Raw genomic sequence first — 16,704 nt, 5'->3', positions numbered from 1 at the left:
ACGTGGCCATCGGCTGCTAGAATATTCGCTGCCGGTATTAGTGGGGAGAAATGGTGCGTCTGCACATAAGGCGCGTAAGGGAAATGAATGCAACATGATTATAGTCATCAGTCATTAGCGAATGTTGTAGTTCATTATTCGTAATTATGTATAACAGGATATTATAAAAATTAAGTTACGAAATTTTTATTAACACATTTCTTACATACCGTTACATTGGCTGGGCCGCAAAAATATTCCTTGTGGGCCACATGCGGCCCGCGGGCCATGAGTTTGACATGCTTGGCCCACATGAATGATCACCAAGACCCACAGAGGAGACCTGGGCCTTGGGCTTCCAGAGAAAAACAACAAGAAGAAGATGCTGGTTAAAGAGCCAGACTCAGCACTTGGTTTTGAACAGTAACAGTGATTTCCCTGAGGTCTGTCCCACCACAGCCATGTCACCCACGAGGAGTGTGATCCAGGGGCGGTCACCGGAGATCCCTCTGGTGAAGAAAAAGAAGGACCACCGCACCCTCTGTGAGGAGCACCTAGAACCCGAGACCACGTCCCGAGCCAGGCGGACAGAGAAGTCTCCCGGCCCCAGGTCACAGGCTCTTGGTCCATCCGAGTTCTCCCGAGGGAAGAAGAAAAAGAAGAGGAAGTCCTTGTGGCCTCTGGCCCTGACTCCTGGTTTGAAGGTGAAGACCTCCCTGGACCCCAGACAGGCTGAGGAAGTGACCAGAGTGGCCAGAGTCTCAGAAAAACACAAGAAGGAGAAAAAGGCCCAGAGCAGCAGCCTCCTCAGCCAGGGACCCTTGGGTCTGCGAGGCCAGGGACGCCCTGCACGCCAGCTCCGTGGGGAAGGGTGACCGGGAACAGGCAGCCTTGGGGCAGAAAAGGAAGCCGGGAGCCCCAGGGAGCACAACATAACCGCGAAGAAGAAAACCCAGCAGGAGGGAGACACCCCGCTTGGCCACCCCAAGCCCTCCTGGTCCATGAAGAGCAGCCCTAGGAGAGGAAGTACAAAGAAGCCTGCCAAAGTCGAGGCTTCAGAATACATCCCAGTAGGAGATGGCCTCAAGTCCCCTGTGAAGAAGAACATGAAGTCCACTAAAGGGCCTAGGAGCTAGGCAATGAGGAGTCAGCTCTGAAGAGGAAGAGGAAGAGGAAGAAGAAGAGGAGGACGAGGAGGAAGAGGAGGAGGAGGGGGAGGAGGGGGAAGAGGGGGAAGAGAGGGAGGAGGGGGAGGAGGAAAGAGGGAAGAAAGAAGAAGGAAGGAAGAGGAAGAGGAGGAAGAAGAAGAAGGAGGAGGAGGAGGAGGAGGAGGGGAGGAAGAAGAAGAAGAAGAGGAGGAGCAAAGTAGCAGAACTTTGGGAGGAGGAGCCCGACCCAGACTTAGAGAGGGTGTTGGAAAAGAAAGGCCACGGGGACGAGGCTCACATAGACCAGCTGGGGCGACAGGCCTTGCGGGAAGAAACTGATCATGCCTGGCCTGCGTGGTTGAGCGTCGGCCTATGAACCAGGAGGTCACGGTTTGATTCCTCATCAGGGCACATGCCCAAATTGCAGGCTCGATCCCCAGTGTGGGGCCTGTGGGAGGCAGCCGATCAGTGATTCATCATTGATGTTTCTGTCTTTCTCTCCCTCTCTCTTTCTCTCTGAAATAAAAAAAATATACTTTTTTTTTAAAGAAAAGAAGTTGATCATGAATCAGGCAAAACAGAAGCCTCTGAAACGCAGACGTGGACAGGAACTCAGTTTGGCCAGTGGGATACTGCTGGTATCGGAAACGAGGAACAGAAGCTGAAATTTCTCAAACTTATGGGTGGCTTTAAAAATCTGTCTCCTTCACTCAGCTGCACCCCTGAACTGATCAGAAGGCCCAACATGGCACTCACTCGACAGGAAGGTGACCAACAGCCTGCAGCAGGACTCCACCCTGCCGGCCCTCCCCTCCCCCCAGCTGGAAGCCCAGCGGGTGTGCTGGCCGTGGCTTCTCCACCGCCCCAAACAAAATCTTTTGTATTGACAGGCACGCTTCCAAGTCAATCAAGTTTGAAGATTAAACTCTACTGTCTTGTCTCCCAAGTCAAAATTGCTTTTATTATCCGGTTATGCAGACGGAAGCCTGACAGTTGTCTCAATTGAACTCCTACAAAGGTTAAGGGAGACTCGGTGGATGTGCTTGGACGACCTGAGGTGGGGACAGCACGTATTTCAGGAGCCAAGAGAACATGGGAGTGACTAAAAACCACTATTTTCTGTGTGAAGCCCTCCATCCCTGTTTGAAGACATCATCGTGTATAAACAACAACAGCTAACATTGGTTGAATACTTAGTATATGTCAGAGACACATACTAATATGTTTTACTTGCATTAATGTGTTTAATTTTAACTATTAAAAAGAGAAGAAAAGCCCTAACTGGTTTGGTTCAGTGGATAAAGCGTCGGTCTGCGGACTGAAGGGTCCCAGGTTCGATTCTGGCCAAGGGCATGTACCTTGGTTGCGGGCACATCGCCAGTAGGAGATGTGCAGGAGGCAGCTGATCGATGTTTCTCTCTCATGGATGTTTCTAACTCTATCCCTCTCCCTTCCTCTCGTAAAAAATCAATAAAATATATTTTTAAAAAAAGAAGAAAAATAAAACATACACACACACACACACACACACACACACACACAAAACTTCCATTTTAAATGTTGGAATAATTGACTTAAAAATGTGAAATATTTCCAGGCCAAACCCTCAAATGCATGTGGATTCATTTCGGCTTGTGGACTCTTTTCTGAGGAAGAGTTTGAAATTTTTCCAATTTCTTCTGTGCCCCCAAGGAGTCTTTTGGATTGGACTCAGAAAGTCAGGGTGAGAGCGGAGGTGGGAAAAGAGGGACCGGGCCTGCGGGTGCTGGGCTGATGTCTGCGCTTACACACACCCACTCTCCCAGGCAACACACACACAAAAGCAACGCCTTCGGGGAAGCTGACTAAGACCAGCTCGGCGTGTCCCTGACATCGGAATCACATCAAATTATCACCACACGAGTGCCTCCCGCTGTTGTGGCTTGTGTTCCAATATGCCCCGGTGCATTCTAAAAGGAGCGCTATGTTCCCTTAAAGGAAAAAGCCTAATGTTCCGTCCTTTTTTCAGAACCCGCTCAGGGAAATGAGCTCTCTGAATGGGAACCCTCCAATTTTCTCTCTGGGGGCAGAGAAAGGAATGGGAGAATTGATGAAAGCTTTTGGTTAGTTCACAGAAAAGTGTTCTTTGTTTTGTTCTGGGTTTTGCTTTTATTGTGGCTTTATTGTTCCTCCAACGGACATGGGCCTGATAGATGGGGGAGGAGGACGGATGGGAAGATGTGGTGTGTGTGTGTGTGGGGGGGTGGGGGATGGGGAATGGTTTACTGAGAGGCTTTCCAGGTGGTGGGACTGTGTTATCCTCCCACTTTCTCACCTTAGTTCACGGATCGATGATATCTCTTGCTAACATAGGTGGGTGGTACCTACAGCTTCACGGGACATATAATTCCATTGACCTTCCTTCTTCCTTACTTTCTCCTTCCCTCCTCCCCTTCCTCCTCCTCCGTCCATTTCTTTATTCAGTAAACATTTCCTGAGCATCCGTTACCTGCCAGGCACTGTGCTGGGCAGAATGGAAGAGATGCATTTAGCTGAGTCACAGCAGATGCGTATTTGAATGACACGAATTCACCTACCCAAGTTCAGGTACGAAAAGTGAGTTAAGGAATGTGGGCAATTTGGCTGAATGTTGTACAAGCAATAGGCCATGAGCACGTGCTGCCCTTGGTCTGTCTAGTCCTCACATACCCCGCAAAGTGTGAGCATCCTGTTCTATTGAGTGAATTTAACTCATGATGTAAGACAAGTGTGGCGGAGGATTCTGGGTTTTCACTAAAACCTATTTCCTTTTCCTCCTGTGCATAAAACTAGGCTACATATCCCAGCCTCCCTTGCAGTTAGGGACTGAGTTCTGTTTATGGTTGTGCCACTTTGAGGCCCAATTAAAAGTCCCCCCCATATTCACTCTGCTGAAGACCCATCAAAGAACTCCATCACCCAAGGATGGTAGAGCCTCAAGTCAGAAGGAATTTACATGCCTGAATGTCCATGAGGATAGTTGCCTGCAATAGACATTTTATGAGCAAGAGATAAAATACTTCTACTGCTGTAAGTCACTGAGATTTTGGGGGTATGTTTACTACAGCATCTTAACATGACCTAGCCTAGCTAATACATGAGCTATTTTGCCAAATGAAGAAATGATCATCTGTTGCAAGACTGGATTACAATCTGGCTATACTGGACGGATAGAGAGGAGGTGTGCGGTCCTCCAATATGGTTGCATGCCACGGGATTGTTACCTTATGAGCTGACTTTTAGAGTCTCGACCCTGGATCTAAGATGTGACTGTTCCTTAGGGAGCATTTTCTGGGACAGTTCATAGACAAGGCAATAATTTGGTCAATTAAGGAAGTAATCATCTCAACTTGCACCCTCCCACCTTATATGAACAATGCAAGGGTTGATGGCTGCAAAATTTCTCAATTTTATATGAAGTGGTACAATAGCAACTCTAATGCTAATTAGAGGACACATGTGGTAATCCCTAGAACAATCACCAAGAAATGTAATGATATATAGCTAAAACATCAATAGATAAATTAAAATGTATGTGTAAAAAAATCAAATGATTCAAAAGAATGCCAAAAAGGAGAAACAGACCAAAAAAGAAGAAGAAAAAGACCAAAAAAAATATAAATACTAAGATGAAAAATGGAAATACACCCATATTAGCACATATATTAAATGTGAATATGCTGATGGTATCTACCTTTACTGAAAACCTACTGTGTGCCAGGGTTCATCTGCATTATTCCATTTGATCTTAATAACAACTTCGTGAGATAACTATTCATTTTCATTGTGATGGAGGAATTGAGGGTCAGGGAGGTTAAGTGTTGCCTAAGGTGATGAAGTTAATAATGGACAGAAGCAAGGTTTTAAGTCTAACTGCAAAGCTGATAATCCTACAGCATTCTGCCTGCCGAGTGGTTACCAAGTTTTGTGGTATCAGAGCCAGAAGAATGGAGTACTGCATTGCACCCTCTTCCCCACTACCTCCTGAGAATTCTAGTGGGTGCAAGTGACTTGAAAAACAACAACAGGAAATGAGCACCATAGGAGAAAACCTGTCCCAATGTCTACTGTCAGCAAAAATGACCTCATAGGCCAACCCTCCATAGAGCTAAGATGGAAGTTTACGCTTTTTGCCTTAAACAAAGTTGTAGATGCATTAAGAATAAAACGAGGGTGGTCAGGGTTCAAAAGACACTGGTTTATTCCAGAGATCCCTCTTAGGGATAAATGGTCCCTCAAGCTTTCCAAATAAATCACTCTGACTTCACCAGGCATAGGAGATTAGCTCTAAGTTCCATGCTTCAATGCCGTTTTCAATTTTCTGTTCACAAAGAGATGGCTTCGTTTCCCCGAGTTCTTCCACCTTTCTCTGATAGGTTAGCTTGAAACTAGTTGCTCTAGGTGATGTGACAGTACCCAAAACGGGTGCTATTTCCTAGTTCCTAAACACTCTGACTATTCCGATCCTCCACAGGGACAATGCCAGATGGATGGCTAGACCACTTGGTTGTCCGGACACAGAGAATGCGTCAGTCTGTCCTTTCTGGCTATTTGAGTTTTACATGTTATTGGTGGCAGCTTAGTGTTAGTCAGATGGCTATAGTTTTGAATCTTGATTCTTCATCTTATTCGCTGTGTAACCTTGGACAAGTGACTTGACCTTTCTGGGTTTCGGCTTCCTCATTTCCAAAACGGTGATGATAATAATAGCACCTACTGCAGAGGATTCTGGGAAAGTGAGGTAAGATAATAATGGGCATAACGTGGCTGGCATACAGAAAGCACTTTCAAATGTTTTTTTTTCTCTTTTTTTAATTAAAAAAAATATCATATGCTATGCAGAACTCGGGCCATGGAAGAAAGAGCTACCATCTCTACCCTGGGGTAAGAATTGAGAGGAAGGGAGATGGTTCTGGAAATTAACCCAAAGGAGGAACAATTTGGGTCTAGGGTGGGGTGAAGAGGTCATTCCAAATAGTAGTAACAGCATTCTCTAAGATGTCTGTGGTGAAACATTGCTGGGATGGTGGGGATCAGCTGGGAACTTATGATATGGCAAAGCTGTGAAGGTCGAGCGCTCATTGTATAGGAGACGCCACCAAGATATTTGGTGACACATCTCAGACTCTTTTGGGGGGGGAAGACACCCCAGCAGGAGGGCAGAGGATGGATTCTAAAGGCACAAACACAAGGTCTGAAGGAGTTTGGAAGGTCGGGTGTGATGGTCCCCTGAACACGAACGGTGGCCTGGCAGGGTGGTGGCCTGGTGGCTCAAGAAGACAGTGTGGAGTCTCACCTCATTCCAGAGAGTACGCACCAGTCACTGGCAAGTGCTTGAAAAGAAAGAAGGCTCGATTCGCTTTCTAGAGGAGAAAGAGACTCTGCTAAATTGATTCTCGAAAGGACTCTCAGGAGAATTAAAATTAATTCAAGAAGAAAGCAATTTGGTTAGAGCAGCGGTTCTTGAACCTCAGTGTGATTGGTTTGGAGGAGTCGTTAAAATGCCAGTTCCAGCCCCCGCCCCCAGAGATTCTGATACAGAGAGTCTAGGATGGGAAACCGGAAACCATATTTTTAATAGGTCTCTTAGGTGCTTCTGACAAAGGTGATCCGGGACTCATACTCTGAGAAACAGTGGTTGATGGAAAGGAGAGTAGCAGGCAGGGTGGAGTGAGAAAGGCATCCACGTGAGGGCTCGGTGGGATAAGCAACAGGGAGCTCTTCAGGAAGAAATTCTTAAAGGGGGAGCAGAGGGGTGGGGAACACATTTCAGGTGAGCAATTCAGCACAGGTTATGATTGCTGGCTATTTACCAGCCCCAAGAAGACCATCCTGGCAGATGTTAAGTCACTGAAAATGACCTTGAACAGCAAAAAGAAAGCAGATTTGAAAGGACCTTGAATGCTCATAGTAGTGTTGATGGAAATGGGATGTGCCAAAGGCAGCCATCCATACGCTTGAACGAGGAGAGGCAGGGAAACCCACCTCTCTTACAGATGTGACATTGAGATTGCGCTGCCAATTATATCAATGGAAAGAAATAACGAAAAGGAAGAGAAGGGTGGAAGGGAATCAGGTCTGATGGCGCAGAGCCTCCTGGGCACATGTCATGGGTCTGTTTGGTAAGCCCAGTAGGTTGCCGGTTGTCACACGTCACACCTGTTTGCGATGAGCATGGGCATGATGAAGTGTCTGTATCCTAGAGTCGTTGTGAGGTTTAAATGGTAAAATGCTGCCTGGCATAGAGTACATGCTTAGTGAGTGTTCCTGTGGTTATTACATCCTTACTTTAGGTAGGGAAGCTGGTCCCAGAGCAGGAAAGGGTGCAACAAAGGACAAACATCAGTGATTTGGCTCATCCATTCAAGCTTGCACCAACACCTTCTATATATGTCCTGCTTGCCATAGAGATGAACAAGAAACACCCATCACTTAGTGAGGCTACAGCACCTGCATCATCGCTGCTATCCATGAAGGGGAATGTCTGGAACCAAGGGAGCATCAAGATCCCACCTAACCAAATTGGGGGGGTTCCCAGGAAAGTTTCACAGGGATGTAAGGACGGGTCACCTAGGTGAAGGTGGGAGAGGGGTTAGGGGCTTTCCAGCCACGGTAGATGGCATGGAGGTGACAGAGAGCAAGATGTGACTGCCGGCTTCATTTGTTCCTTCAACAGATGTCTGCTGGGGGATTCTCATGTACCCCACAGCCTTCTAGGTCCTGGAGAAACGATCCGGATGCTGACACCTTGACTATTCATAAGTCCATCACAAGGGCGGAGGCCCCAAGTTGCAGGCACCTATGAGCAACCAAACTGCTTCCCACATGGGCAACTCTAGGAATTGCTCCACCAGGGGGAGCTGCAGGAATAATCTGTCTTCAGCGGTTTGAAGAGAAAAACAAAAGGGTTCTGGTCTAGAAAGAAACTCTGCTACAAGCTCGAAAATTAAATAGTGCTGTGTAAGTATTACAATTAAGGAAAATTACTGCAGCCCAGTGATAATTTTTAAGAATTATTCCTATTAAACGTTAGTTAACGATGATGAACGATTCAGCGCACGCGAGCTCGATAATACGGTTAGTGGAGAGTATTCTAAATCATCCAGGGGGGCCGATCACTCATCGAAAGGTCTCCTCTATTTTTGTGCGGCAGTGATTGAATAAGCAGATCTGCCCTTCCACCCACATCATCATTAAACGCTCCCTCTCCTCCACCACTAACCTCGTCAGAAAAAAAGTAAGACATAAAATTGATGAATTGTTTACTGGCAGAAGAATATCAGAGTTGACCCCTGTCACCCACCCTGTCCCTCTAGCTCAGGATCCTGTGTCTGACAGTGGCCTCGAGGGAGCGTTTTGGCGAGGAGGCTGGCAGCCTCCTCATCCATCAATCTCAAAGGTTAGGAACGTTCCGGAGACAGCCGATGCCTCCTTCACTGTCTATTAGAGAATGTGCCACCGTGAATTTATGGCGACCCGGGAGGACCCTGTGCTGGGTCGGCTGCACCACACTGTGGCTAAGGAGTTGGGGGGTGACCTTTCTACTTTCTCATTGGAATCAACAAGCAATAGATTCTGCTTTTATACGAATCAGACAGTTAACCATCTGTTTAAAGGGATACACGTCATATTATCAAGTTGTACACTTGAAATTTATATGATGTTATTAACCAAGGTTACCCCCCAAAAATGTAATTTAAAAATGGGGATATACATGTGGATTTAAACAGAGGTGTGAGGGAAGATAGAAAATTGGACGCCTCAGCTTTTGTCTTCTGTAGAAATTAGTAGTAGTCGTCCCAATGATATAACGATGAGGATAATAGCAGTTCCCACGTATTGGGTTTCTGCTCAGGGTCAGGGCTTTGAAAATACCTTGGAGGCATTCGCTCATTTAACCCTTGTCAACAATCCTACAAGGAAGATACTGTTCCTCTCAACTTTAATATTTTTAAAAATTGATTTCAGAGAGGAGGTGAGAGGGAGAAAGAGAAGGAAACATCAATGATGAGAGAGAATCATCGATCGGCTGCCTCCTGCACGCTACCTATTGGGGATGGAGCCAGAAACCCGAGCATGTGCCCTGACTGGGAATCGAACCCTGACTTCCTGGTTCATAGGTCAACAACCAACCACTGACCCACCCTGGCCGAGCTGTTACCCGCATTTTAAAGATGAGCTCACGGGGGCTCAGACAACTTGAGGTGGTTGCCACAAACAGTGACCGTAAGGGCTTGAGATACAGTCATTGGCAAAGCCGGTGCTTTTATTATTTTTTCAAATTTACTTCTAAAATATAGTTGCTTTACAATATTATATTGGCTTCAGGTGTACAACATGGCGAGCCGATATTTATGTACCTGATGAAGCCACCACCCCGATAACGTCTAGCCGCCATCTGGCGCCATCCATATTCTCGATGGTATCTTTGCCTCTATTCCCTATGCTGTGCTTCACGTCCCCGTGACTCATTTTATAACTGGCGGTGTGTGCTTCTTCATCCCCTTCACTTTCTCATCCCCTCCCCCTCCCATCTGGCACCCGCCAGCTTGCTCTTCGCAGCCAGGAGTTTGTTTCTGTTTGTTAAACACCGCGTTCCGTGACCACCTCCAGAGACATTTAAATCTATGATGTGAACTTTTTTTGGATGCCAGGCAGCCTGCCAGGGGCGTGGGCTCAGGCTTGAACAGAACACACTCTCATCCCTAGAAGGGCTTCGTACAGGTCAGCAAGGAGAAAAGGCCAGTCTGCCACGCAGTGAAACCCGGATGGGATGAGATCCGGACAAAAGTGCAGGGAGGGCTCCGGCCCCCTCGGGGGGAGGGAATAGAGGAGGCGTGGGAGAATTTGAATTGGACTCAGATTCTGGGTGGGGTTTGGCTGGCATAGGCAGGGGAGGTGAGGTAGGAGGAGGGCCCTGTTTGAATGAAGGCCGAGAGGTGGGGGATGTGTTTGGGAGACAGGGAGCCCGCAGCACCACTGCCTCCCTCATTTCCTCCCACCCTTTCTCAAATAGGAGAACCCTGCAGGGCCCGGACACAGTGAGGTCCAGTCCAAGGAGGGTGACATGAAAGGCAGTGGCCAATGGGGATGCTCCAAGCCCTGACAGCTGCCCTGTGATTGGACTGGAGGAAGTGGAAGGACCTTGCCTCCCCTCTTAGCCTCTGAGGCTGTTGGTCCAGCACCAACTACCAACCCTAGCACATAATTAGAGCTCAAAGAAATGACTGAAAGGATGAATCAGACAGACACACACACACACACACACACACACATGCAAATTAATAGCCATCCCTCAGTATCCTTGGGGGATTGGCTCCAGGACCTATGCAGACACCAGAATCCTTGGATGCTCAAATCCCTTAGAGAAAGTGGTGTAGTGTTTGCATATAACCTGTGCACATCCTCCTCCCGTGAGCTTTAAATCATCCCTAGATTGCTTATAACACCTAACATAATGTAAACGCTATGTAAGTAGCTGTTATGCTGTATTGTTTAGGGAATGATGACAAGAAAAATGCCTGCACACGGTCAGAGCAGACACAACCACCGTAGGCCTCGCCACACAGCACACGCAGGCAAGCATGGAACATTTTTTCCCGAATATTTTCAATCCGTGTTCCGTTGGATCTGCAGATGCAGAACCCATGGGTCTGCAGGGCAGACTGTATATGCAAACAAACACTCACATCCAACGTTTTACTACTAGGAGAAAGGAAGGGAGGTCAAAGGAGATGAATACAGTAGGAGGAAGGGATGGTTTGAGGCAGGGAGAAGGGAGGAGAAGGATTCAGGAAGTCTTAGGAACCAGCCACATGTCAATCTCACCCAGCACTTCCTGTCGGTGTGATCTCTGCTCAATAACTTAACAGTGAGACTCAGTTATCCATCTGTAAAATGGGGATAACAGTTCCAAGTGCAGAGAGCTACTGTGAGATTTCAAGGAGTCCATCCATGTAAGTGCTCAGCCCAGCATAAACACAGACTAAAGGCGGTAACATGGGAGATGCGTCAGGCTCACCTCCTGGGCTGTGGCTGCCAGCTCCCTTTCCCGCCCTTCGTATGTTTAGTTAAGTCTATAAAGACCCTTGGGGCTGAAGCTACAACTTCAGATCTTGACCCATTTGTCCAGAGTGCAGATTAGCAGAAGGAAATTTACCAACCCTGCACGGACAGTTTGAAATGCCGCCTTGCCTGGGGCCTGGGCTGCCTGTATCTCTCTTCTCTTGTGTTGCTGCATAAATATGTGTTGGAAACATTAGAAGTAATGGGACTGCACATAAAAGAGAATCAACTAAATTAACCTCTCCTCAACAGCATCAGGTAGACGAATCAGACCAATGTAATTAAAGAGATTGCTTTGCCTCTCTCTGAAGTTATCATTTTGTATTAAGTAGCATCCGGCGTCATCAAACTGTGGGTTTCCTCTTGGATGAACAGATACAAATTAAATAGCTCCCAGACATCCCCTCCCTCCCAGGCTGTCTGTTCTAGAGAGAGAGTAGGCTTGAGATGAGCCCAGAAGGGGATGCCAGGCTGCCTCTGTCAGAATACCCGGATGTTGGGAGCTATTCACAGTCCCTACTCGGCTTCAGGCCCTGGGCAATTTGAGAGCTGGGTGTGTGGCTCTTTGTCTATATTTTAAAAATTGATTTTAGAGAGAGGGGTAGGGAGAGAGAGGAAAAAATAGATGTGAGAGAGACACGTCAACTGGTTGTCTGCCTCCCGCACGTGCCCCGACCAGGGCTGGGGATCAAACCTGTAACGGGAGGACCAGGAATCAAACCCAAGACCCTTTGGTCCTTGGGGCTGATGCTCTAACCACTGAGCAAAACTGGCCAGGGCTTAAATCACATTTTCAATGTGCCTGGAGAAGCAGCATGTGGGATAGTTAAGAATGGGGTGTAGGGGCTAGAAATGGCTCTACTACGATCTGTGTGGCCTTGGGCAAGTTATGTACCTACTCGGTGCTTCTGTTTTCTTCATTTATAAAGTGGGGGTAATCACATTCATCTCCTGAGATCTTTGTGAAGACTGAGATACTGAATGCAAAGCCCTTAGTATAGTGCCTGGCATGGGGTAAAGCTCTCCTTAAATATTCTATGGAATTATCTGGGAAGTGAAAATAATATATATAAATATTCCAGATCCCCATGAGCACAGATTCTGGTCCCATCAACCCATTTTAAAACTTTCCCAGTTCCCTGAGTAGCTGAGAGCTACTAGTGGGAGGGCTTTCTGTCAATCAATTCCCTCTCATACCAACCAGACACACTTACGATGCAAATTCACAGTCACTCCCTCATGGGGAGCTGCCCTTACCCCGAGATCCCTTCCTCTTTTTAATTGCCCCCTCTCCATAATCTCTCTATATGTGCCCCTGCCATCACTGTCCACACCATGGCCTTCTACAACAACCCCTGAATTTGAGTTACAGACTCAACATCATTCTAATGATCATGAATATTTGTATAGCTTTCTGGAGCAATTTTCATATATATTATCTCACTAGATGTTGGCCATAGCCCTGCAAGGCACTTCAGACTAGTTTTACCATCGTCATCATCATCATCATTATCATCATCATCATCATCATCTTCACCTCCAGATGAAACAACAGAGTGGGTTCAGTCATTTGCTGAACAGGAACTCAGGTTTGAACTCCGTTCAGTCTGATTCCAAACCTTGAGATTCACTCCTGGACCCCTCTGCTTCTCTAATACTGCATTGTGATCATTGAATGAGTCACTTGTTCTTTTACTCAATACGTGTTTGTAGGGCTTCTCAAAGACCAGGAAAATGGGTAATTCCATGAGCAAATGGTACTCTGGGTAGACCAGTAGCTTCTCCCTTTTTGGTCAAATCTTTAGGGAGATTTGATGTCCCCCAAACCCCTCTGGCAGACCCACAGAGGGGGGCTGGACCATGCAGAGCTCCCCAGGAACTCCATGTGAGTAAAGAAGACAGGACAGACTGCCTTTCCCCCCTCTGTCCAAATCCATCCCTTCTTGGATGAAGGCATTCTCTTTGGTCAGGGCAGCTGGGAGGCCACCGCGTGGCCACTCTCATGTCTAACTCAAGTCAACTGGAGATCAGAAAGATCATGGCGAAGAGCCCCTGTCACCTAGAAAGCCTGTGTTCCATTTGCAAAGAAAGAAAAAAAGTGTTTCCCTTACATATTATATAACTCCGGGGAGGCAGTTGCTTAGCAACTGAGTCCAGTTGGCTGGGCTGCAAGTAGATATTAACTCTTCCTGCAGTCAATTGACATTGTCAGGTCTTCCTGGAAGGCCCCCAACCACCCCGTTTTCACAACAGAGCACTCATGACATTCATTTGTCCGTACACTACGACCCCTCCTGGCTCTCTCCTCGCCAGAATCATAGTTCTCTCCCCGCCGTGTGCAGCTTGCCAGTAGGACCAGCCTCAGGCCTTCCCCAACCCATGGAGAGAACCCACTGAGAATCCATTTGGCTATTTTAGATCCATGAAAAGAACACCTGGCAAGCAATGGAAGTTAAACGCACACATCACCATGTCAACACAGACGCTTACATATTCCACAAGAATTTATGGAGCGCCCAGCCAACGTCACTTCGTGGTTGAGCATCAGTCTACGAACCAGGAGGTCACGGTTGGATTCCCGGTCAGGGCACGTGTCCGGGTGGAGATCTCAAACCCCAGTAGTGGATGTGCAGGAGACAGCCAATCAGTGATGCTCTCTCATCATTGATGTTTCTATCTCTCTCTCCCTCTCTCCTTTCCTCGCTAAAATTAATACAAATATATATATATTTTTAAAGAAGGAATTTATGGAGCAACAGCTATGTCAGACCCAGCGTTAGGCCCTGGGGATCGACAGCAAACAAGAAAGTCAAATGCCCCACCCTCACACACCTTATATTCTAGTTACGGAGATAGAGGGTACCTATGAAAATAAATAAGATAATTCTATTTGTCCTCAGTGCTTTGAAGGCATAAACTAAGGGGATGTAAGGAAAAGAGCCTGGGTGTATGCGTGTGAGAGGGCGTATCTAGAATGACAGCTAGATGTATCAGAGGCTGGGCACACTGTGTTCCATTCAATGTCAGGGCCGCAAGAGCCCTGGAACTGACCTTGATCCATCTCCCAAATCTTTTTCATCCCAGCAAATGGTACCACCTGATCCAGCCAGTCACTTGAGTGGGAACCTGGGGACGTCCTTGATTCTCTTTTCTTCCTTTCCCCCACATTGTATCCACAAGCAAATCTATTGACTTTAATTTCAAAACTAGAGGCCCAATGCACAAAATTCGTGCAAAAGTAGGCCTTCCTTTCCCCGGCTGCCGGCACCGGCTTCCCTATGGCACCTGGGACGTGGGCTTCCCTCGCAGCCCCAGCTTCATCCGTAAGGTCATCTGGAAGGACATCCGGTCTAATTAGCATATTACACTTTTATTATTATAGATAGACCTTGAACCTGCCACTGTCGCACTGGATGACTACAGTAGCTTCCCACCTGGCCTTCCCTTCAAGTTCATTCTCCACCCAGCAACCCAACGGAGAGTTCCAAAAGGGAACTCAGACCCATCCCTCACTTCTCTGCTCAACACCTCTCAACAGCTCCCTGCCAGCTGTTCTTAGATCGCCTCCAAACACGTACTGCAAGGCCTTGTGTGTTCCCGGGCCTGGCTACTCCTCTCATTCCATTTCTGACCACACTTGCCCGCATTGACCATGCTCCAGGCACAGTGGCCTTGGTTCTGATTCCAACAGGACAAGCTGATTCCTTCCTCAGGGCCTTTGCACATGCCATTTCCCTGGTTCTTGATCTGATTAATCCCTAATTCACCCACTGGGTCTTAGTTCAAAGGTCACCTCCTCAGGCAGCCTCCCTGACCACCTGATTCCTCATCCCAGCACCCTGGTTGATGCCTTCACAGCACTTTCATTCCTACCTGTGACTGTATACATACACATACATATTTAACCTGCTTACTGTTTTTCTCCTCTGATGGGCTGGGCTTCATGAGGGCAGAGATCACGTCTATTTGCTTGCAACCATATCACCAGCATCTATCCAGGGACATGGCAGATAGAGACAAATAGAGTCCAGATATTTCTTTTTTTCAAAATGAATGAATGAATATAAGAATAAAATAGCTAGAAATTACCAAATGCTTATGACATTGCAAGACAGTACCAAGCACTGAACATATTCTGATCTCATTTCATCTTCACGACAACCCCATGGGGGGGGGGGGGTGGTGTTGCTATCCCCATTTTAGCAATGAGTAAACTGAGGTCCAGAGAGAGGAGCTGATCAGACAGGCAGCGGCGAGACTGAAATGGGAAGGAAGTTCGCTCTGACTCTCACAGATGGGCCTCGCATCACGATATCATTGCTAGTACCCTGGAGAGTGTGGTCACATCTTTCCACCCTCCCCTGCTTTGGTTGTATGGGGAATATTTCACTCCCAGGCAGCAGGCGTATCCCGAGAGCTAGAGGTCAGACTGGAGGAGAGATCAGTCTGGCTGGTCTTGCAAAGTCAGGCCAAGTCCAGTTATCTGAACAACCAGAGCAGGGCAGACAAAGGCCGAACCAAAATAACTCCCAGCACTGAGTCATCCCTGATGGTGCCTGCGAGGCTCTGCAGGGCGTTTCAGATGCTCGCCAGCCTCCTGCATCTCCCCATCGCTTTGTGCCCAGCACAAGCCTTTGTGAAAAAGGATGTGTTGGTGGAAATAGCTGGCCCCAAACAATTCTGGGAGGCCTGAGGGGACTTAAAATAAGATAACACCAACAGCTACCATTTGTTGAGCACCGAGGGTGTGTGTGTGTGTGTGTGTGTGTGTGTGTGTGTGACTCAATCAAGATCTTTACATGGGTTTGAATCTACACCAAGTCCCTCGGGGTGGGAACTGTTCTCATCTCCATCCTCACAGAGACAGAGAGATGCGGTCATAGGCTCCAGGCTGCACAGCCTGTAAGTGGTAGAGCTGGGATTCGATATGAGAGGCAAAGATCGAGAGTGCAAGCTCTTAAAAATGGGGTCCTGTTTCCTCTGTACCACCAGGAGTTCCCTCATCCCATAATAATCCCAATAATCCCTCAACCCTGTTCTGAGAACCGATTGCATTGCCTGATGGTTGATTCATAGGCAGATTCCCAAATATCCTCAGCTTGGCCCGGATGCAGGTTACTGTGGACCCGTCAGTGAGGTGCAGTCCAGGCTTGCCAACTAGCAAGTGCAAGGTAAGGATGTCTGAACCGAGGGGTGGGAACAGAGCTTCGCGCGCACATTTGATGCACATCTTAGCTTCCGGCTGCACTCGTTAGAGCCAACGTCCGCATGATAATCACCTTAGACAATACCACTGGCTTCTGTAAAGGCCAAGAAGGACAGCAGAAGGAGCTAGCGCCTGTGTAATAGCACCAGAGCCTCAAAGAGGCCTTGGCTTTCCCAGCTGCTAAACAGGAATTGTGGGAGTATGGTCTAGCTGCATAGGTTGCTTTCGGCCCCACAGTTCTTGCCTCCAACCTGTGAGTTTGCTCTACTCGGAGCCTGCAGTGCCTTT

The 16,704-nt window shown here is 47.5% G+C and overlaps 1 protein-coding gene and 1 pseudogene across 4 annotated transcripts in view; one reads left to right on the top strand and one right to left on the bottom strand.

Annotated features, from left to right (window-relative positions):
- SEZ6L (seizure related 6 homolog like) overlaps positions 1–16,704 on the bottom strand; it is a 131,634-nt gene that overhangs the window by 95,380 nt on the left and 19,550 nt on the right. The gene's annotated exons all lie outside the window — the stretch shown is intronic.
- Positions 296–2,051, top strand: LOC138997964 (lysine-rich nucleolar protein 1-like; annotated as a pseudogene).

Source organism: Myotis yumanensis, unplaced genomic scaffold (assembly GCF_028538775.1).
Source record: "Myotis yumanensis isolate MYYU_CA2020_CCGP unplaced genomic scaffold, mMyoYum1.0.hap1 SCAF_19, whole genome shotgun sequence".
In the NCBI taxonomy this organism is placed as follows: Eukaryota; Metazoa; Chordata; class Mammalia; order Chiroptera; family Vespertilionidae; genus Myotis; species Myotis yumanensis.
Note: the sequence above shows the minus strand (reverse complement) of the source record. Positions and strands in the feature narration are given on the sequence as shown.